Source organism: Oculina patagonica, chromosome 6 (assembly GCF_052425735.1).
Source record: "Oculina patagonica isolate OP01 chromosome 6, crgOcupat, whole genome shotgun sequence".
Classification (NCBI taxonomy): Eukaryota; Metazoa; Cnidaria; class Anthozoa; order Scleractinia; family Oculinidae; genus Oculina; species Oculina patagonica.
Window position 1 is genome coordinate 2,854,951 of NC_135763.1, and position 22,645 is coordinate 2,877,595.

Consider the following 22,645-nt stretch of genomic DNA (forward strand, 5'->3'; position numbering starts at 1 on the left):
TAGCGCGTCAATAACGTGCGCTTGATTGGGTTTTCCCCCGCCGTTTGCATGAGGTTGTAGAACGTGTGGAATGTACCATTCACTTTTACACTCAAGAGAGGACAATTTTAATCAAAGACTTTCTTACCTCGAAATTTGTTGTTGATACGATTCAATAGTAATTGGACTTCCCGTCGTACAAAAACAGATAGTAATCTTGATCTTAATCTTTGAAATCACTCGCCCACTTTTAAAGGCCCCTACCGTCCCAATTAGTGGGCATTGACTGTGTTTCCGATATCTGTAAATGTTTGTCTCAGATCATATCACTTATCTATTCTGGTAACACATTAGACTGAGAGCTTTAATTAATATACTTCTTTATGAAACGGCTTATACGTAGTAATAGCGGAGCTCCTTAGCGGCCCGTAAGGGCCGCAGAGCGGAGCACCATACCCATAAAAAAAAAACACATGAAAAAAAAAACACATGAAATAAAATAGGTAACCTATGCATCCGAGTTTTCATGGTCATCATGGCTAGCGGCATGCCTCGCGGGCGCGTACGGCGTACGGTGTTGCGCACATCCGGGATCTTGAAAGGTCTTGACAACTCGCGCAGTACTGGCGCGAAATAATTTTGCAGTGTGAGGTCTCTTGGCAAAGAAATTTTCAAAATTACTACGTATTTTTAAATCCTATTCAGCTAGTCTGAAAGTTAGAACTTGAGACAAACATATTTATTTTGGCTCCTTGTTATGCCGATGACTACAAACGAGAGCAGGGTAAACTTAACTTCGAGGAAACAGGGTTTAAGCGATTTGCGACGGGAAAGAGATCGCGAGAGATCCAGAAAACCCGGACAGAAAGCAGGCGAAAAAGTATAGCAAAGCGCCTGTCGAACCTGGTAGCAAAGTAGCGAAGAAAAGCGACTAAAATAGCAAGAGAGGTGCCGAGAAAACAGGCAAAGAAATAGCGGAAAACAAGGGAACGGAGATAAAACGAGCAGACGAGTGTACCTACTGCGGCCAACTGGTGAAGGTGAGTACAAAACTGCAGTGTTTCCGTCATTTATACGCAAAGCTGTAAGCTTATATTTACGGCACATTTTACTTGCTTTCGCCACTAAGCATTTGCTTGTGACATGAACAATGTTGAAAAATACTATTCGTTAAAATTCAGTTTTACCAGGTTTTACTGATCAAATAGGAGCATTTGATTATGTAAACAAATAATTGTTGGGCCTTCGAGTAACGAATTCACAAAGAATATTACTTCAACACATCTCGAAGAAAATAAAGCTTACGATTTTTAAATGCTTGTGATATGATTATTTTGTTTTACAGTGCTGGAAGAGCAGCTGAGATGAGAATGAAAGTGATGTCAGTTTGCACGAAGCACCTGGAATTTCGTTTCGTTTCGAGTGAAATAGATCGATTCAGTGTATGCAGTTTATTGATATTCATGATGGAGGTAAAATTACTGTTCATTTAGTCAGAGTAAATAAACTTCAGCTTCATTACTTAGCTCTTTCGTTCCCAAATATATTAAATAATCCACTTGTCATGTAGTTCTGTTCACTATTGAGCGTTCATGTGGATTACATAACAATGTCACCAATTTTGAGATTTTGAGGTCTGTTTTGCTGGTTTCATTCAGAATGTCAACAGTAAATGTTATATTTGTCATAAAAAAAATCACAATCTTGTTGTGGAATTTGGAAAATGCACACAACAAAGGTTAATGACTACTGGAAAACTGGAATCTTTGTGAGTAAATTCATGCCATTTTAGACACTGTATGCAGCTGTGCATGCAAACTTATCATTAATTAAATGTGTATCTTTAAAAATCTTAGTATTACTGTTAAGAGAAAAGCTTTTAAGATGTGGCAATGTTTTTCCTATGCATGTACATGTATATATAGGGGTAGAGGGGAGGGGGAGTATTTAAAGGCCAAACCTTTTAATTAAGAGGGAGTGTAAGGGTTTGCAGTGGTGCTTTGAGTTTATTAAAATATTTACAGTAGAACCCTGCTAACTCGAACTCTGAAGGGAAACGAAAATGAGTTCGAGTTAGCGGGGTTTTTCGAGTTAGCGGGGTTGATTGAATATTTTATTTGCCAAGTTAATAATTGATAGTTTACTGATTTTTAAGCACTTCAGTATACAGTACTGTGCAAATTGAACTTATCTTGCCAGAAACTCTAAAGCGACCACACATTCTTTTGTTAAGAGTGGAAAATGACTGTCAAATACATGATCTGTTCATTGCTATAATCAATGGGCAACCGTTGCGAGTTGCAAGTTCCGGAATTCGAGTTATCAGGGTAAAAAGTTTGACCCAAATTTTGTTCAAGGGAAACAAAATTTAGTTCGAGTTAGCGTGGTTTTCGAGTTATCCGAGTTCGAGTTAACCGAGTAAAAATGACTGAAAAGTGGGGTCAAATCCAAGGGAAATGGAAGTGAGTTCGAGTTAGCAAGGTTGTTCGAGTTATCCGAGTTCGAGTTACCGGGGTTTTTTTCTGTAGTTGACTTCGCAGTTATCAGTAAAAAAAAATAGTCTGTGCTGATACATCTCTGTTAAATATATAAGGTATCCTTTCGCATCCAGTAGTTTTGCTTCACTTTATACAAGCTTGCGTTAAGTGTTTTGTTTTATAAATTATTGATATTCATGCCAATTAATCAATTTTAATTTAATCTGTGGCATTTGACTTTTTTCAGGGTTAACATGAGTTTCAGAGACACAAAAACAGAATGTGGACAAGGACATCAAAAGAAAACAGGAAGGATTAAGATTATCCAGCTTGATGTTTGGGTGTCTTCATGATGCCATTTTCAAGAGACTAGTAAATTACATGTAAATTGAAATCAAGAAAAGCTGCAAATGAGCAAAGTTTATATTTTAAATGTTAACGTATTTACAGTGTACTTCAGAAAACAACTTCTTGATTGACCTGTCTCTTTCACATCTTTTTAGATGTAACAAGGGCATTATGAAGTGATCTTTTTAAGAATATGCAGCCAAAACAGTAACAGCAGAAATGAATGGGAGTTTAAAATTTCTATTTTCAATGTTTTGGCTGGTAAGAAACCACATGTGACCAAGCTAAAATCTCTTTGGCCGGTTAACATGACCTGTAAGTGTCCAAATATTTTGAGCCCTCGACTACACAGGACTTACATGTAGTTGTCTAATTACTGTATATCATAAGATCTTTGGTTGATCTTGGGGGAGGTAGTGGAGTTAAAAAGCAATGTAATAATTTGAATTTGGATTGGTAATGCTGAAACTGGTGGTACTGTAATTCTAAAGTATAGACGTTAAAATCGTGATTGCAAGCAATATGCAATACCAATTTCATTCTTATGTGTTGTATGCTGTGTACAATTTATAAGAACAGCTATAATGTTAAAATTAGTGAAATATTCTAAAGCCAGATAAAATTTGCAGTATCCATTAGGTACCATGAAGCAACCAAATTGTGACTCATTTGCTTACTTTGTGAACTCCATGACGAATGGGCAACATGACTCCACAAAAATGTGTACAATAAAGCATACAAATTTTTAAAAGAGCAGTTAAAGTATTGATGCTATATTTTTTTCTTGCATAGTTTTATACACAAGCAAACATGATTCTATTTTTTCTGCGTAATCAAAGAACAAAACTGAGTTTGAGACTCACAAACAATATTCTATCTTCCCAGAATTTTTTTTTTTTTATTTCCGTAAGTGAAGTGAAACCCCTTAAGAGGAAGGGGACTCAAAAAGACATGTAAAAGTAAAAAAGGTGCTATCATCCTTTTTTTTTGGGGCGGGGGGTGGGATGGGGTTACAGAATGTCCCTTCTTTGCTTCCAGTTAGTTTCACTCCGGTTTGCTTGTAGTTAGGTTCACCCCTGTTTGCTTGCAGTTAGCTTAATTCATCCGGTGTGCTTGGGATTAGCTTTTACTCTAGTTTGCTTGTGGTTAGCTTTCACTCCGGTTTGCTTGGCATTAGCCTATGGCAATATGCTGTAAACCCTTTGCTACATGTATGACCTCTGCCATTTCCATTCAAAATTAAAATATAGGCAAATAGTGAAAATAAAAACGAATGAATGAAAAAAAGAAAATTAACCATATTCTTAATTTAGATGTATATTATTTCCTTTATACTCTAAATGTTAAGTGATTTGCTAATTTACCACGTGATATGCCTATCTACCCCAACATGCAGCCCTACTACCCCCTCCTTATCTACACGAAGGTTACATAATTACCCGTTTTGCAGCATAATTTCCCATCCAGACTTCTGGATCATAATGCTGTCGGTGGAATTAAAACGTTTTGATTGATTTTGTTTGTTCTCGGCTTATTTGGTGTTGCTGTATACGGTACTCCCATATAAGGGCTATACGGGTATGTGCTGCTCAACAGGGTGTGCCTTTTGCCTCTCTGACTCTGAAACAGGGTATACAAATCACCCTTTTGACTGTGGAACACTATCAAGTTTAGCTATGAAACTCCGCTCCTCTCATTGGTTTTTCTCCAAGCCACAGACAAAGTCAAGTGAGCGCTTTGTGATGTACGCTAGTGTTTTTATATCTATCTTCATATATTTTTCATTGTGGATATTGTCTGGAACAGGGTACCTATTTTGCACTGTTTGTCTGGAACAGGGTCGCAAATTGAGCCGTTTTTCTCTGGAACAGGTCCAGAGTCTCAGCGACTCAGTGGCACACCCCTTTAGTAAATTTTAGGTAGTACCTCTTTCCCCCCCCCCCGGGACACGGTAAAAAAAAAGTAAGTAACAATATTAATATTTATAAAAAAAAACAAAAAAAAACGAATATTATATTCTTAGCCTTAAAATTGTACAATGGCTTGAATTCAGGTTTCAATAAAGTGCAAAATAATTAACTGGGGAGCTCCGCTTTTAGGCTTGCCTAAATCTATATATTATACTAGATTCGAACAATATTTAATAATAAAACCTTTACTTTAGTGATACTCCCAGAAGTCAACTACGGCTAATTCGAATTAGAACTAAAGTGTGATGCGCCTTATGTGCATCAAAAGTTCGTTTTCCTGCATTTTCACCATTTTCGTAAATATGTTTGATAGACATTCTTTAATGACACAAATATTTGATCCGTCTGAAGTTTCCGCAAGGCAAATTAAAAACTTTGCAGGGCAGTCCATTATTATCTGAAGTAAAAGCCCCATTATTTTAATTTACATTTTTTTTTCACCCCACAGGAAATATTCATCTTTCTTCACAGAAATAAATCCAGAACGTTCGGAAATAAGAAAAAAAAAACAGTATCCGACGTTTATTTTGTGTTTGAGACGACCGCCCTGTTTTCGTCACAGATCAGTTGGTTGCCAAAAATAATCGACAAATTGACGATTTATAGTTAAATTCCTAGCATATTGCAAAGTTTTTTTCCTTCGTTTTCTTGTCAAAAACTGCATAAACCTCTTTTTTCTTTATTTACCAATGTTTTTCTACTAGCAAATGCAGGCAGTGAAACAGTTTTGAATAACTTTAACACTGAAACCATATTATGATATTATCATGACTGTAATTAAGAATTCCGAAGAATACAAGAAACCCAAAATAAGCTCATCAGTGAAATAGGTGTGTTAAATTTTTATACTTAGCTTAAGGTAAATTAACTTACCTTCAAAATCACATATGAAGTAGTGAAGAATTTTCCGAGATGTGCACTTTGCAATGAACCTGAGGTCTCTTGACTTGGTTTGAAATCCACTTTGTCCTGAGATATTAAAACTGTTTTGCCGGAAGCTTTGGCGTAATCGGTCAAACGCTACACCTGCTGAAAACGGCGTCGGCGTCTCCTTTAGCGGCGAAGAGTAAAATAATAAGCGTGTCATAAACAGCAGGCCTTTAGTAAAATTACTGTCCGTAGACATATTTTGAAATCAGTATAAAATCATTATCTATATAGTCTCTTCGGCCCCTTGAATTGCTATCAATATTCATATACATTGGCCATATCATCGCCACAAGGAAGGTCACTAGATCGATATCTGAAACTACATTTCACCTTGGCTAGGCAATACAAACCCTTCCAGAAGGTAGGTTCTTATAAACTTCTGCTTTATTAATGTAGACCAAGTGAATATTTCTTCACTACAAATAAATGAGTTAATAATTACTTTGCTCTGCCAAAACATTTCGGTACAAGCCGTCTTATCAATTGAAACCTATGAAATTTTTAGGTTTCCATGGAAAGCACTGGATAAAAATGACAGAACCTTAAAGAAAAGTATGTTCTCATGACAGTTAATATGTCTTGACTACGAATGAATGAGTTAATAGTTACCCTGATCTGCCAACGACATTGCGCAAAAGGCGTCTTAACCATTGAAAATTATGAAATTTTCATGAAAATTATGACAATTATGAAATTTTATGAAGTGTTTCATGTGTTCATGGAAAGCAGCGGTTAAAAATGAAATCTTAAATGAAAGTTCGTTCAGGTTTAGAAATGCTGATTTATCTCGTGACACCGAAAGTAGAAGCCGCAAACAACAGTTTATCAACTTAACATGTTTTCTTTTGTGTAGACTGACTAAAGAAGGAGCGTAATCAAAACTAAAAGGAAACTTGAGCATACAATTCAGTGGAAATTGGAAAGGCTTCCTATTACGCATTTGCTGGTTTTTAAGCTCCAGATGAAGAAAAAGTTCAAATTGATGATTTACTAATAGAAATGTAACTAAATGAGCAAATTTCCTATTTAAGGAATGGCTACAAATTTTACCGACAGGATTTTAATCATTTGAAATGACACCGTTTCACGTAGTTGTGTCCGCGGTTTTAAGATATTATTAATAATCACTCATTATCATTCTAGTGGAGCAATTTTCAATTGAGTGTTATAAAAACAAAACAAAACGTATCACCCTGCTAATCACAAAAGACTCAGGCAGTCTAGCCAACCAGTCAAAACTCGAAGTAAATATACATGTAGCCAGCGCGAAGCGCGGGAAAACACGTGCGAGTGAATCACGAGTGGTTTAGTGGCGCGAGTGTTTTAAACCAATCACTAAGCGTAGTAATGCAAAACCAAAGCAAATACAAATTACTTGTCTTGACTTTAGACCTACTTGACGACATACTTGACTTGACTTTCGACACTCAAGTCAAACCCTCTCTTCCAATTCAGACACAACCCCACCTCGTTGATCAGCAAGAATAATGACAAACGCACAGTTGCCCTTGAATCTCTCATGATTTCATTCATATTGACCAACTGGTAAAATAAAGACATATTAAATAACTGAATGCGGTGAAACATTACATAACTGAGCTTCACTGGCTTTACATATATAAGAATGGTTTATAAAAGTAATAAAATCACTTGCTGGATGGCGAAAAGTATAGATTCCTCTATAACTAAGAACAGAAAGACTTTTTCAGTCAAAATATAAAACACATAAACCAGATTAAAGAAAAGCTACTCTTAGACGTTTTCTGAAGAGCAAACGAGGGGAGCTGGAGCAAGTAGGGGTGTGTAAGTTTGTGTGTGCAAAGACTAGAAGGTAAGGAAGAGTGGTGAGGAGGGGAGGGGCGCTACCCCCCTTTCCTCCTTCCCCTACTTTTCACTCCAAGTTCATTTGCGACTGGGTTCGTATATGATAAAACAAGTGTTTTCATCACAAAAACGTATTTGTTTGCGCTGTTCGCGTTGATTTTTTTTCACGAGGAATGACCGGCCATTCGTGTCAATGCCTTTATTTGAACAATTATATCCATTCGCCAGCTTTAATTGAGAGCGACTTTTACTTGAGTGTAGAAAGTGATTCGCTTTTTCTGTGATTTTGCATTACTATGCTTAGCGATTTGTTTAAAATACTCGCGCCACTTTCTCGACCAATCAGAAGTAAAACCAAAACCAATCGTGATTCACTTGCACGCGTTTTCCCGCGCTTCGCGCTGTTTACATGCATTTGCTTCGAGTTTTGATTGGTTCCCTGGGGTCGTCTGTGTCCTATGTGGCCACAGCGATTACTTCGGTTTTGATTTAACGGCACTCAATCAAAAACTGCTCTAAGGCGCGTAAATAGCGTTAATCAACAGAAGAATTATTATTCTTTGGCCATTTTGGCGCCCGGAACCCAAGGTCAAAACCACCAGCTTAGCTTGCCCACAGCACAAGTGACGTCAAGCCTATAATGTCAGCTCTGTCTATTTCTTGTAACTGAGTTTGATTGGTGTAAGGTTATTGTTCTTCCACGTGCATCCAGCGTTCCTCTCATTAGCACTAAATAAGGCAGCTTTTTAGCACGTGGAGGGACTCTGTAAACACGAAGAAAAACACGATTTTGTTTTGAAAGCCACCTAGAAGCTAGGAAGCTAAAAAAGCCGCACATTTGGTTGGTGGGCACAAACTACGAACACAAAGGTCAAACTACAAACTACAAGGTCATCATCCAATCTAATACGCATGAGAAGCACTGGGGAATTCTAAACCGACATTGCATAACAAAAAATATGATACTGATGTATTTCCTGAGGACCAAGATTTATTAATATTTCATGCATTTGGCGAAATCCAATGCTTCAAAATTTGTCAAACATTGCGACAATTTGATGAATTAACGGGGTGGTTTTCAACAAAATTGCCGATACTGCTACACTGTACCGCGATATAGGGAAAACAACGAAACAATGGAAAGAAATAATAAAGTTTGCCCGTCCTTAGTTATCTTCAAACGAAGCTACTAGAATGATTTGCACAACTATTCCCCTCGAAGTTTTTAGAAACCTCATCTCATACTAGCGAAGTTTTCACATGCTGTTGCGTGAAACGCCAACTTCTTTTTTGTGATGGATAAATTTGACACCGACCTTGGCAGCTTGTCTTAAAAAAAAGTACAGAAAATCATTAAATACCGTACGCAAACAGTAGCATTTGTTTCATGGCGCTAACACAATCTGCGCTCCAGGATATGAAAAGTCTGTTCTGATTAAACCCTCGCTTAAATTGTTATGTTAATTGCCCAATTCACCTGCCGCGCTTCGCTTCAACTGAAGACGCGCAACCCGTCACTCAATGTTATATTGGAAATACGACAATAGCATGGATGAGTCTTAAACGTTCATATTATCAACCTAAAGCCCGCGAGGTCAGTAAACGGGAGCAAGATTGAGGATGGGAGAAGCGAATGCAACATGGCAATGGCGAAAAGTGAAAACACGACTACTGTTGTGACGTATGAATTATTTTTTTATTTACATATTGTTAACATCACTTTTAAATTACGTTTAAAATTAGGAAGGAATATTGCCACGATTTATTAGCAAATTTCCGAAATTTTCACTGCAAACATGGCAAAAGAAAAGCTACTTGTATTAATTTGATATATAGAGAAATTTAAGGGCGAAGGCTATAAAATGAAGGTCTCTAGCTTGCCAGAGAAAAAAAATTAACGGTAATATCGATTGTTCGAATAATGTATTCCAATAACATTCAGTGATGAAATGCGACCAAATGTCGGAAGTATATAATTCGCTGTAAATATCGATTTGAATTTTGACTGGCTGAAGCAGATAATAAATGCTTGCGAATTTGTTTTTATAACATCTAGCGGAATTTTCAAGCGGGCTTATTAAAAAGTGTCGAGTTAATGAGTTTTACGCATTATGGCGAGCGTCCGTACGCTTAAAACGTAGCATGCGTACAGGTTTCGGCCCGGCAAACCTCCAAGTGAATACCAAATATAAACATGCTATCTTTTAAGCACTTTTAAGAGGCTACCACGCACAATGTCATGCGTACAAAAAGTAAATATGTCTAAAATATACTCATTCACATTATCGACAATGTATTTTTCTGCCTTTTTAGAGCAATCTGTTTAGCTGTCTACCTTATTTCAATCCTAAAAATGCCTTACGAAGTTTGTAAGATATCGCTCATTTTGATATCAACGTTACTAAATGTGTATATGGGGAAAATTTCATTAAAAAAACTTGGGAATTTGTTTTATTTCTTGGAACTGTACTTATATCATAATCTATCGACAGCAGTCACATGGAAGCGTAAACTGAATCCTAGTTTATTTTCATTATAGCCGTCAGTTGGGGAATACAAAGTCAATTTTTCATTAGTTTCAAAATCCAAGATGTGTTAGATTATTAAATAATATTTAAAGAAACAAACTTTTGTCTAGAAAATTCGCCCTGCCAAAAAAAGGTTTCTCTGCAAACTGAGAATGGAAACTAGCCATTCGCTGTTAACTTTGTAGTGTACAGGGGATTTACTAACTAACAATGTTCGGCGCCTCGCGAAGCAATGCTCGGAAAGATTAAGCAGTAATTGACTTCCACACTAAGGAATTCGAGCAAAATTTCTTCTACCAATTAAGTGTCGGTATGATAAGCTTATCTTTTATCTGCAATTTGCTAATAATATAAGCCTGTTTTGTGTTAAAAAATCAAGTCTTAAAAAAGACTTACCACTGCAATCAGTTATGTATTTGCCTGGAAAGCTCCTTCGATTTCGTTCATTCAGAATGGCGTTCTGCTACTTCACACTTTTAAAATATCATTTAGAAAATAAACTTCTTTTCCTGTGGGTTCGTATATATTATCAAACAATTATGCTTGCCGGAAATGAAAGAATTTGTAAATAGCGTAGTTAAATTTTAGTCTGTTTTTATTGTAAATATCAATTTTAAGTCTTTTTATTATTATTATTTTTATTTATTCTATGTGTCCCCTATTAGTAGAGAGTGTTTCACTCTGGGCTAGAATTCCTTTGACATATTAATAAAGTTGTTGATTGATTGATTATGTAGCTAACTCAGCGCAGAGCAGCTCGCTGGCTGTGTGTCTTTTCATATCCGAGTCGGGCTCGTGAAATAACTCTTAACTGAATTAGCTTACAAAAGGAAAAATAAACAAAATGGAGATACAAGGAGCCGTTTAAAAAGGGGGATTGAAACGGATTGCGTAAACCACAATCTGATTTTGTCATTGTATTTCTTATTTCTTTCTTATTACCCTTAAAACGGTACATAGTATTTGTTTAAGGAACATTATTTTCTGCTTAATAAAATAAACATTTTTAAAAGCACTCATCAAAGATCAAAAGTGTGCATAATGTTGGCGGTTCCTTTGATATAATAACTGGTTTGCTTATATTTTTCCTAAAAGGACATTTACACTGCTTTTGTTAACTTCTCAATTCCAAAGAGAGACCAATTATAATTGTTACAATTTCTATAACAATCACAATAAATGTTCACCTTAGTATAATTTATTTACATCTTCAAAAGTCGATGGAAATGGTATGTTTAACCTTGAAACTGAAGATTTTGTTATCATAAAATATTTAAATTCTGACCAAAAGCAACCAATTTTCCTCTCATGTTATATTTGTTTAATATTACGGAAGTTATAATGTTTTTTGATTCTGGTAAGGATACAAAATATTGCTTCTAAATGTAAAACAATAATAATTACTTAAAACAACATTCTATTATTTAAAATGTGGCAACTTCAAATTGCTTTTTGAAATCTACACGATAAATACATAATTTCTAGGGGTTGACATTTACCAAGTATTGTGCGGTGAAGTTACAACTCGTATCTAAAACTCGGCATCTATAACATTTTTGTTCGTTTATCGAAATTGAGTGTGGTTTAAAACTAATTTTAAATGATACAAACAGGTGTTTAAATGAAATATTTCAAACACATTCTGTTTTACTGCTGTTCTACTACGTAACCTGACGCAATTGCAAAAAGAGAGTAACAATTGAAGCGACGTTGAATGCCTTTCCATATAGAAAGAATGCGATGGACCGTAAAAGGTTATGCATTGCCCGAGATACTCTGAATTTGCAAGTAACTAATCAAGCATGCAGTTTTTCTTTCTTTTATTTGAAATAATGTCTTATTTATGAAATGATTTTTATCATATGCCGCAAAAGTCTATTTCATAAAGTTTGATCCAAGGACTTTTCATGAAACATTCACTGGAGTGTAGAACAGTACATTACATTACAAGAGACGTGCATATTCGCTACACTGCACGGTCAAAAGGCTTGAAAATTACAGGTCAGTAATAAATTTTGAAAATAGATTCAATTAACAATTAATTTAGTTTTGCGATCTTCTGTTAAATACTGCGAAAGCTGTTTAAAAAATTATGTATCTATTCCTTAAAATTGTTTTCATAATCCCCGGAGTATCACTGTTGACGTTTAAAATTTATATTTCACCAAGTTACTTCTTTGCCTCATGGCCGGAGCTCAGTAAGATAAAAGAAATGTAAATAACAGAAGCTACACAGCAATGTTACTAGCTATTTAAAAAAAAAAAAACGTTTAAAACAGACAAACGTTTAGATTTGTACGGCAATATCTCTGATAAATTTGATATCTTTCACAAAAAAACCCGTCGAATACCAATATTTAAGCTGGATAAAAAGAGTAGTGTATTTTTTTCCTACACGAACAACAATGGCCAAGTCTGCTGACGAAAACTTAAAATTGAGAACTGTTTAATCAATTTTGGTGAGTTCAAGTCGACAGATGACAGTTTACACTCTGCATATCAATCAGTTCAGAACAACGTTTCAACTGATTTTTTTTTGTTCAATTGTTTTAAACTAGTCGTGTTTATTATTATTTGGCATTTTGTTACCATCACTGTTGATTACAGTTACTTATTCTAACTGAAAATTCCTTATTCTATCAAAATTGTGCTCACTGCCGCAAAAATGGCGTATCCTGCTCGAAACTGATGCGAGCCTACCCAGAAACGTTATAAAGTAATTTAATATAGCGCTACGATTCAGTCTGTCAGTATGAGCGGTATCACATGTTATTTGGGTAACATGTTGAGGTTTAGGTCGGTTTACCGTAAATTAAGCCCCCGGGGACTTACAAGTCCTAAGGGCTCTTTATTTCTATAAGAACTTTTTTCTGGAGGGGGGAACTTCATAGAAAGGGGGTATTAGTAGAGATGGGGGGGGGGGAGAGCTTATATCTTAAATCATATATTAGCTAGAGAACACATTAAAGAAGTGAAGCGGGCTTTTTAATGTTCGACTGCTGTGTGGTAACATATTGTAACGAAATAGCAACAAGTTGCCTTGTTTTCTTGCTATAAATTGCCATGATTTACCTTCCAGGGAGGGGAGAAGAGGTTCTTAACAGAGACGGGTGCGTAATCAAAAATTGAACTTCTAGACTGGAGATAATTATAGCGGGGAGAGCTTTTACGTTACTTTTATTTTAAACCAATCATTAACCTCAATTTACATGATCACACAAAATGAAAAGCTAAGGTTACTTTTCTTTGGGAGGATCCGAATCAGGATTTGTGATCCAAGATCACTCAGAACATGATGCATAAAAGGAACGGAGCTAATTTGTTTTTATATAAGCGTACAATACACATTGAAATTATATTTACATACATCTGTGCTGTAAGTTGATAAGTGCAAATAAAATTATCGCAAGAAGCACGCAGTAATTAGAAAGGAATAGCGTGAGAAGGAAACATGATTTACGTGAAGTGGCAATTTTTAGCAGTAAAAGCAATTCTAGTTCTTAATCTGAATTGACCTGATATGAATTCAACTTATGATGCATGGTTTAAAATCGAAAAAATAAAACAATATCCATTGTTGCTTTACAATACTGTTAAGTTGCTGTTGACATTAAATTATCGTATTACCGGTAAGTGTCGATTCCCTACTTTTCTTAGTACTATTTTCCTCAGTAATCCTCCTTGGACGTTAACCACTAAATGCAGTTTATTAATTATATCCTTGTTTGGGCTTAGCAGGGTACGGATTTGCGAAAAAGATTTGCGCAATTGTTTAGTGTTTCTTTGCAGGAAATTTGTTTTTAGGAAATTGTTTTAGAATATTAGCAAACTGAAAGAAATCTCGCGCTTTATTAAATTTTTCCTAATTTAACAAACTGAACTGTAATGTTGAAAACAAATACGAAAAATAATTGGTGGGTAAAAATAGCAAACACTGGGAAAATAAGTGCAGGATAAAATCTCGGCGAGGCCTGATAAAACTGTGGATGGAGAGGCAGATAAAGCCCTTGACAATCTCCATTATTAGTCGACCATCTCATAAAGCGAGAAAATCGCTTAAAACGGCGATAATGTGTCAAAAAATGTTTAAAATGGCGCTCAGAACTGTCGAACTGTGTAAAGACAGATTGAATGGACCGGACGTTTTGTGCAGCTGTGTTTGTGAAAGCTTAACGCTGATTGGCTGGCCAATGGGTGGCCTTTTGCGTGAGGAAATGTACATCTTTGTTTTGAGCATTGAGAGGTGTACACCTGCAGAATGGTTGGATGGGTCGTGAAACGCATTTAGCACGCTGTTACAAGACAAACGAAGGAAATACTTCGACTTGATTAGCCTAACTGGCGATAAGGATAAAACGACACACCAAAATTTTATCAGTCAACGAAACCTCATTTGTGGGACACTTAATAACAACGCAGATCGAAGGTGGGTGCAATGTCGGTGAGGTTTAAAAATTAAACCTTTTTCATATATAACATTGAGTCGGGCGGCTTTACGTCTGTAAGCTGGAGGTCATTATTTTAATAGCTTTTTATGTGTTAACGCACAGCACAGCCTGATTGCTTTATGGATTTTTTACTTCTTCCCTTCTTTAACTTGACGAGCATTAAACATACAAAGAAGTCAAAATCTCAACTACACATTGTCGTGAAAGAGATATGGATTTTTAAAATAAAAATGTTTTTTTTTGTACTTTTTACGCGACATATGCAGTCAAGTATAGGGCGTGTGAATTTAGCCGAAGGCCGTATCAGACAATATTTTTTTTCATTCGGTATCAGATCTTACATCGTATAAAGTCTTAGCCGTTTAATGAAATGTCAATCTATTTTAAATTCATTCAATTGAAAATTTAGTGTTTTGCGCCAGCTTTTTGTCAGTTTTTGTTTGAAGTTTTTGCCTTGTGGTCAGTTTTCTGGTTATCAGTGCCGATCTAAAACGTTTAACGCAAGTATTATACCACGATAAATCTGATCCGTTTGATATCCTTCACAATAAACCGTCGTTACGAATACCAATATTTACTGGATAAAAATGGGTAATTTTTATCTATACAAACAACGACCAAGTCTGCTGACTGAAACTTAAAAATGAGAACTGTTTAATCAATTTTGGTCAGTTTAATTTTCTTGCTTTCAACAGATGACGGTTTACACTTTGCATATCAATATTTCAAGACAAAGTTTCAACTGATTTTTTTTCTTCAATTATTGTTTTAGCGATAGCTGCAAAGAAATATCCTTTGCATCTCATTTTATCTGACGTTTTTGTTTTATTTAAACTGCATGTTTGTCGTTTTGCACGTAGATGACCTGACTTCGTTTTTCACCAATTAAGTATCTTCTAGAAAAGGAACGGGCAAATTATATATCTTCTTTCTGACTAAGGACCCTGTGGTTCCAAAATATATCTAACATTTGGCGTTCGACTCATTTTAATTCTAGGTAAAACTCAGTCTTCAATTTGGTGATAAATCGGGTGAGCTAATAAAACGATCTCTGTCTATCTGTCCACCAACAGAAGTTTGCTCATTCGTGCCGTAATTAGTATAAACTAGGGGATGGGGGTTATTCTGATTTTAACAGTTGGTGTGATATCTTAAGATTTTTTTACCGACTTAATAAAGCGTATATGTAATGTTTATGCATTTGCGCATACTTATATCGGCTGAATTTGCAAACAAAAACAATTGCACATAATGAGAAAGGCATGGAATTTACTTGTGTAACATATTTTGGCCAAAGGGGGTTATTTTTATTCCAGTTTTGGCCCGGTGGACTTTTTTTTAGTATCCAATCTATACATAGCTTCATTCGTACCTCACCGTCACATCTATAAATCCGAGTACCCCCCCCCCCCCCTCCCTCTCGATAGTATGAAAGTATACGAGGGACTGTTCATTATAAAACCGAGCGGTGTATATCTTCCACACATGGTCGTCGGTGGATATTTTTTCTAGACCCTGAGAGCGAAGTTAGCCGTAACATGTTCAACTTTTAAGAGATCATTGCAGCGTCGCGGAGGTCGCCAAAATTGGATCATTTTTTTGCTTAATTAAAAAAAAGAAATTTAATGATAAAAACCGAAACAAACCTCCCTGGGAGAACTTAATGGTCAAACGATTAAATGGAGTCGTTGTGTCCTGAAGACCTGTATTTTTTCCGAAGTACTTAATCGATTCTGTTATAAACCTAGTGTTATTGTGCTCGAAATTTAAACTTAGGAACGGCCTTCGCGACAGCACAAGTCCTTTCAACTGAAATCTTCGAAATCTCAACAAACGCAGGTAAATCATTTTCGTTTTTTCTTAGCCTGTGCACGTGCCCGTGCTTGGGTGGCCAGTGACACGGCCATACGTTTTACTGCTTCAAACTTTTGTATTTTGCAGTTGACGGGCGAAAAGTGAACTTTACGCTTTTCATTTTGCACTGAAACTTGCGGACTGTATTGTTTTTTTCTATCTGACTTTCACTCGTATGATATTGGTTTTGCCTCGAGGACATAAAACTCATATCTTTCGCCGTGAGCCAAATTGAAATGTTCTTTATTATATGGAGACCAAAATTCCGATATTGCTGCTCTGACTCGTAACCATTCTGTTGTGTATATACTTATGTCTTTTTTCCAACAAATTTTTTTAAACCTGAAAAATTCACATTGAGCATGCGTTCGTGTTACTAAGCTACCGAACAACTTTCGCACTTGATCGTGTCATATGTCACATGTCAATAATCGGCTGCGGTAAATTTAAGCAAGGGCAATCTTTTTTGAAAAATATAACTTTTTCAGAATAATTTATGATGATATATAGGACAAATACAAATATCCTAAATTTCTCTTTTCTTGTCACAAGTGTTGAGAAATTCCTTGAAAACCTTCAATTGTTTTCATTTTCGTGTTCTCGTTCTCAAACTCATTCACTTCTTCGCCGCTAGGTAAAACAAACCTGCTAGCGACCACCAATATTTTAAATAACAAACGACATAAGAAACCAAGTTTATTCAGCAAAGTGTTAGAGGCTGGAATCGTGATGTCATTGAACGATACGACTCTTATCTCATAAGAGTGACATACGGAAAATACGCCACTCGGGTACCGAATGAAATGGTGTATGAAATCCAGTTCTACGCGTTTGATTTTAAACATTAATAATTGTTACTAATTAACAATTATTCACCGATGTGGAAGTGAATAGTGAATATCCACCACATTCACCAACACCGAGGTGAATAATTGTTTTAGTATATACAATGTACCACAAAGGTTGAATAACTAGCGGACGAAAACATCAATTTCGGTAAACAAAGCGACACGCGAAGGCAGTTTGGTTCTCTTTAGCTGCTCGGAGGTGAATAGTACTTTGATAATCACCTCCAAGTTAACTAATCACCTCCAAGTTAACTAATCAGCGCGCGCGAAAAGTACTATTCACTTGTGTGGCATATTAATTTTTGCGGTCGACTTGAGCGATTTTGTGTTAACAGTACCCTAAGATCCGCAAGAATCTTCACTCGTGTTAATCGATCAGAAAATTTCAGCACAGCCGATCAACGGCAATTATAAAAGCAGAAGTGAAAAAAGAACTGATGCTTCGTCCAAAATTAATGATAGAAGTTCAAGTATGACATAGATGTACATTTTTCTTACAACTGGTATTTTATTTAATGTTTTTTTTTATGTCTCGTCACCCTCTTTTAATTTATCCCAACCTCAGTAATTCTGTGGTCGACCGAATATTGTCTATCTTGACTCTCCGGATAACGTTAGATTAAATAATTGCACTGACCAAGTTTTTAGTATTCCACCGTTATTTTACCGCGGCCCTTCAAGCACTTATCTGCTCAGGCTTTTTAAACATACGCTAATTTCGTTACTTAGTGGTACTGTGCCAACACTAATTACATCGTATAATCAAAACTATAACAAAATTCTCGAACGTGATTGGTTATCAGCAGCCCGATTTGAGCACTAATAGGACAGTGTACGCGTCATGCTTGTAATTGGACAGTGTAATAGGACAGTGTACGCGTCATGCCTGTGTAATTGGACAGTACGCGTCATTTTGCGCGCGCTGTTGTTGTGCATTTCGTGGAGTAAACTGTTATGTTTTTCAATATTTTTAAAGGCGTTTAACCATTTAACCGAAGATTAGTTTAATTTGTTTCTCAAATTTTGTCATAGTTTTGATTAATTGGTAACTGGACTTCGTGTCATCCAATTCTGTCTGTAATCATACTCGTGATTAAACAAATCGGACTCCCGCTTCGCGGTCGTCCGATTTTGTTAATCACTCGTATGATTACAGACCGAATTGGACTCCACTCAGTCCAATTACCATTATTAATAACCAAGCAAATATCTAGGGAAGCCAAACAATGAATCAGTCAGACCGGCATCAGTAATGAATTGTATACTTACAAATATGGTTTTACACTTCGCTAACTGATAAAATACCGGGTTTATTTACTTGTTTGTGGTTTTCTGTTATTGGTAGCTTCAAACAGCAACGCTCGCCTCCTGACAGGAGGCGAGCATCGCGGTTTGAAATAGTTACTAGTGGTCATATTAAAATTTCTTTATTACCGCGTTTAGGTTATAATACGCCGCACAAGTCACTTCAATTATTCATAATTTGCAAAGTAATTAATTGTCCAGCAAAAACGCGACTAAGGCAAGACAGCATGAGTTATAACATCAACAGGGAAGTCATTTTTCTTGAGTGATTTCACATTAGGTGGCGATTTAAGACAATCATACGAACCAAAGGACTCTTTTGCCAAAGGTCAGTTGTGGTTATTCCATTTTCATTTTATCTAATTATCACAATTTAGCTTTCAAATGCCGTGATTAGCATAGAACTTTAACGCAGTAATAAATGCAGTAGTTTCTTTAGCCACATCGATTTTATAACTTTCACAATGCCTTGTTTTGACAAGAACTTGATAGCAAACAATGAAGTAACGGTACGGCCGATAAACCGTTATAATACGTGAAACTGGTATCAGCTTTAATAATGTATCGCCCGATATTTCCAGTATACGAGAGATCTTAACGAATCTAATCAGTGAACTGATTAAGAAGATTTATAATCGTGTGTCAAAAATGAAATTTTTATTTTTTGGCCAAACGTTAAGCATATTGTGTTTAACGTTTGGCCAAATTTATAAAGATTCCTACCCTGTTACCGCTGATCATTCTGTAGCTAGCGCAAGGTTGAAAACCTGTTTTTAGTAAAACTTAGTTATACTATCATGGACCAAAACACTTGATTGCTCGATCTCGAATTACAGTTAAAAAAGGTACTTGAAGTTCTGAACTCCATGTCAGAATCAATTCCAAAAACCGATCAAGTCTGATAACAACTTAGTTTTTATTTTGCAAAATTTTTAAAGATATCAATTTACTGTTTTTTCTTTTTTTTTTCCCTTGAGCTCGTGCCCTTCAAAACAATGTAACGGCTTTCTTCGTTGAGTTTGAATAAAATCATTGGTGTTGATGCGGGTGTTGATGCTTTTGTTCTGTTGTCGATTTGACTGACAAGGGGACAAATTCACAATTTAAAATTTAGCACGGTCCCAAAAGGCAGCTAACTGGATTAAACATTTCAAATCACGGCAGAATGGATATGAAAATTTCGTTATCAGCATGTGAGGTTTATAAGAAAATAAGTATCAAAGAATGCATTCCGTGTCCAGAGGGGAAAACGGGCGTATATTACTTAACCAAAACAGTTAGACTATGAGGAATAAATTCTAACTAATCGCGAGACGCAATTAAAACATCCAAAAGTGGTGAGCTAAATCCGTGTCTTATCACTTAGCCCTTTATTCATATATACTAAAAAGAACAAATTGTGAATCGCCATACAGCTACGATTTTAATGAACTACATAGGCCTTTCGACCTTTATTCATGCTCGATTATCTGTATCGAAAGTAGCGGTTTAGTGTGGCGGCCAGCGGATCTTATTTTTGACCGCAACATTACCAATCGGCCTGGTATAACTTCTGTGGTACCCTGAATTATTCACTTAATTTGATACACCAAATGCGGGAAGACAACAAAGTGAATAAGTGCAGTTTTATGGTATTTTCAAATAGCTTTGTGGAGCCAGCTGTTACAGAGCTGTAATTATGGTTTTGTTATCTAGCGCTAAATGTTTTGAATAATTCTCATGCTTCGAGGCTACCCTTCATCAGTGGAAAATCAAAAACACACACGTGGTTTTCCACTGATGAATAGACAGCAGTCCCCAAACGTCTGGAATTTTCAAAAACAATACAAAACCACAATTTTCAACCTGGGGACATGCAGAGGAGCCTGTCTTTCTCCTATACCTCGTTGAAGAACAGCAACATGTTAGACTAAATGAAATTAACGATTAAACTAACGTACGGTAATCGATTGGTAATCGATTGGCGTGGACCGTCGAGAGCTGATCGATTGTGTCCCAGTTATCAATTTGCGCAGAGTGAGGTGGGAAATATATCAGTTTTACGCAACACGCCCTTGGACCTTCATTGTCCTTTAGACAAGACGTCTGATAGGCGTATCTCTGCCACTCTGCGGGTCCAAAATATCAACTGTTCTCTCAGTTTGAAATTACGCTGGCCGATCTGTAAAGCTAGATTAAGGTAAGCTATTTTAATTTTTTTTTTACCGAAATAATTCGATGTTTTCCCGCTCAGTTTTGACATGGACAACGAAATACTATTGTTCCTCGCTTGGCCGCTAGTGTTATTTATCTGTCGATTGTGTTACCGGACTATAGCGAATTATCTGGACATACTTTAATAAAAAGTCTCCAGGCAGTATTGCTTAGAAGTAAACGAGAATCAAATGAAAAACATTTATTAGACATAAGAATAAAAAAAGAGATAGGTTTGTTGATCAAAACACATAACAATCAGTCCACCTTACTGGAAATTTGGGAAACGATATGCAATTTTGTCTCATTTGGTTTGATAGCTACCTTGGTAACCTATTTAAAACTTTGTCATGGATCTTACATAGCAACTTCAGTGAATTCACACTGGATGTCAAAAAGTAAAAATACGCCAGATTTTTTATAGTTCGTGAGCTTGCTTCCAGAACAAAACTTATGTACCTATCTTAAGATCAGATGGATGTTAAATTGATGTTGGCGACATCGTCGTGTTTAAGATATATCTGTTCAAGAAAAATAAGACAAAATTCTACATTGTTCAATTACAAGATTTGTTTTCCACTTTTTGTTTCCTTTTGATTATGTTTGCACACACTTTGGTAGAACAGATGACTCATTATGAACATGTTTTTACGTTTTATTTTAATATTTATCTTCACTGGTAATGTATTTCTTATCTAAATATCAACAGCAGATCATAACATAACATGTGGAAGGAAAAATTGAGATTCTTTCGAGTCACCCGTCGAGTGTTGCGAACATGTGTTCCGCAGGACACCTGAAGCATTGCGTTACACCGTGACGATTTCGATAATGCACATGGTTCTCGGTAACGTAACAATTACAACACGTCTACAATTCGGATACCATGTGAATACGGTCATTTTTAATAGCTTACCTTGCCGCGGGGATTTCATTCGAGTCAGTAGTGATATTTCTGTTTTCATAAGATGGATTTAAAGCGATTTAAAATCATTTTAGGCGATCTTCTCCCCCGGGGGGGACTCCCATATTTAAGGGACGGGGATGCTCGTCGGAAATTTTAAAAAGAACCCCTAAAAGAGACCAATCTGGGTGTGGCTCAAGCCTTTCTGACCCCTAAAAGATACCAAAAAACTAAGAACGGAGTTTATACTTGTATATTTCTTCCTGGTAACCCTAAACGAGACCATTATGGCTTAAAATATTGGCGTTTTGGGCATTCCCGGAACACCCTAAGCGAGACCAAAAGTCCGAAATACACCCCTAAGCGAGACGACGAGCATCCCCGTCACTTCATATGGGAGTCCCCCCCCCCCCGGGTCTTCTCCATGCAGAATTTTCCTCATGCCGGTCTTCAGCAGAAGGCTCGCTATTTCTCCAGAGATGACCCTACAACTCGAGGGATCCTGTTGTTGCGTGGAATGATGTCGCCATTAAAAAAAATTCCTGGATTTTCCTGCATACTTGACTACAATTTCCTTTACTGTCTTTACCGAGGTCGTGCGAACGTCACGCTGATCGTTTAGGTCGGCTGAGCAGCCTAGCCTTCCCGTCAAACACTCGAATGAAATTAAATTTTCTGGATTTTATTTGCTTACTTTCGATCGTAGTTTGCCGTGTCTTTAAGACCTCTAACTCTCTCGTGCCTCTGACTCGGCTAATTATCTAAAACCTCTCGATAACTTGAGCCAAAACACAGCTCCCTTGGGTGTCCTCTCGGGCCGGGCTCATTTTTATTTTGCACCGAATCCCACTTCGAGCGAGCACCGATATATTAACTACACACTGGATCGGTCAGTTATCATAAAATTATGGTATTTGACTTTTAACATTTGCTATCTCCAACAATTTTTTTTGAGAGTTAGAGATAGCTGAGCGGAAATCAGTAAAGATAACGTCAACCTCTGTTTTCCATCTGTGTACATCCAAAAATGAAAATTC

General features: G+C 36.4%; 2 protein-coding genes and 1 long non-coding RNA gene across 14 annotated transcripts in view; 2 read left to right on the plus strand and 1 right to left on the minus strand.

The window, feature by feature from the left end:
- Positions 1-21,640, minus strand: part of LOC144656598 (uncharacterized) — a 52,036-nt gene extending 30,396 nt beyond the window's left edge. For 2 of the 3 annotated variants that reach the window (XM_078516825.1, XM_078516819.1), the window contains exon 1: positions 5,648-5,759. The gene's annotated coding sequence lies outside the window, so the exon portion shown is untranslated. Of the gene's footprint in view, positions 1-5,647; positions 5,760-21,620 lie in introns of those variants that run through there. The other variant, XM_078516823.1, reaches the window with a different exon arrangement.
- On the plus strand, positions 391-3,560 carry LOC144656519 (uncharacterized). Of its 2 annotated transcripts, XR_013571316.1 has the most exons (3): positions 391-1,019; positions 1,325-1,451; positions 2,704-3,560. It is a non-coding gene; the product is annotated as an uncharacterized LOC144656519 (long non-coding RNA). The 2 variants fall into 2 exon arrangements; XR_013571315.1 differs by lacking the exon at positions 391-1,019 and having other exon boundaries at positions 1,027-1,451.
- LOC144656601 (uncharacterized) overlaps positions 5,974-22,645 on the plus strand; it is a 34,193-nt gene continuing 17,521 nt past the window's right edge. For 2 of the 9 annotated variants that reach the window (XM_078516829.1, XM_078516835.1), the window contains exon 1: positions 9,020-9,209. The gene's annotated coding sequence lies outside the window, so the exon portion shown is untranslated. Of the gene's footprint in view, positions 6,066-9,019; positions 9,210-11,991; positions 12,058-14,313; positions 14,483-18,742; positions 18,840-22,645 lie in introns of those variants that run through there. The other 7 variants (XM_078516830.1, XM_078516836.1, XM_078516837.1 and 4 more) reach the window with 6 other exon arrangements.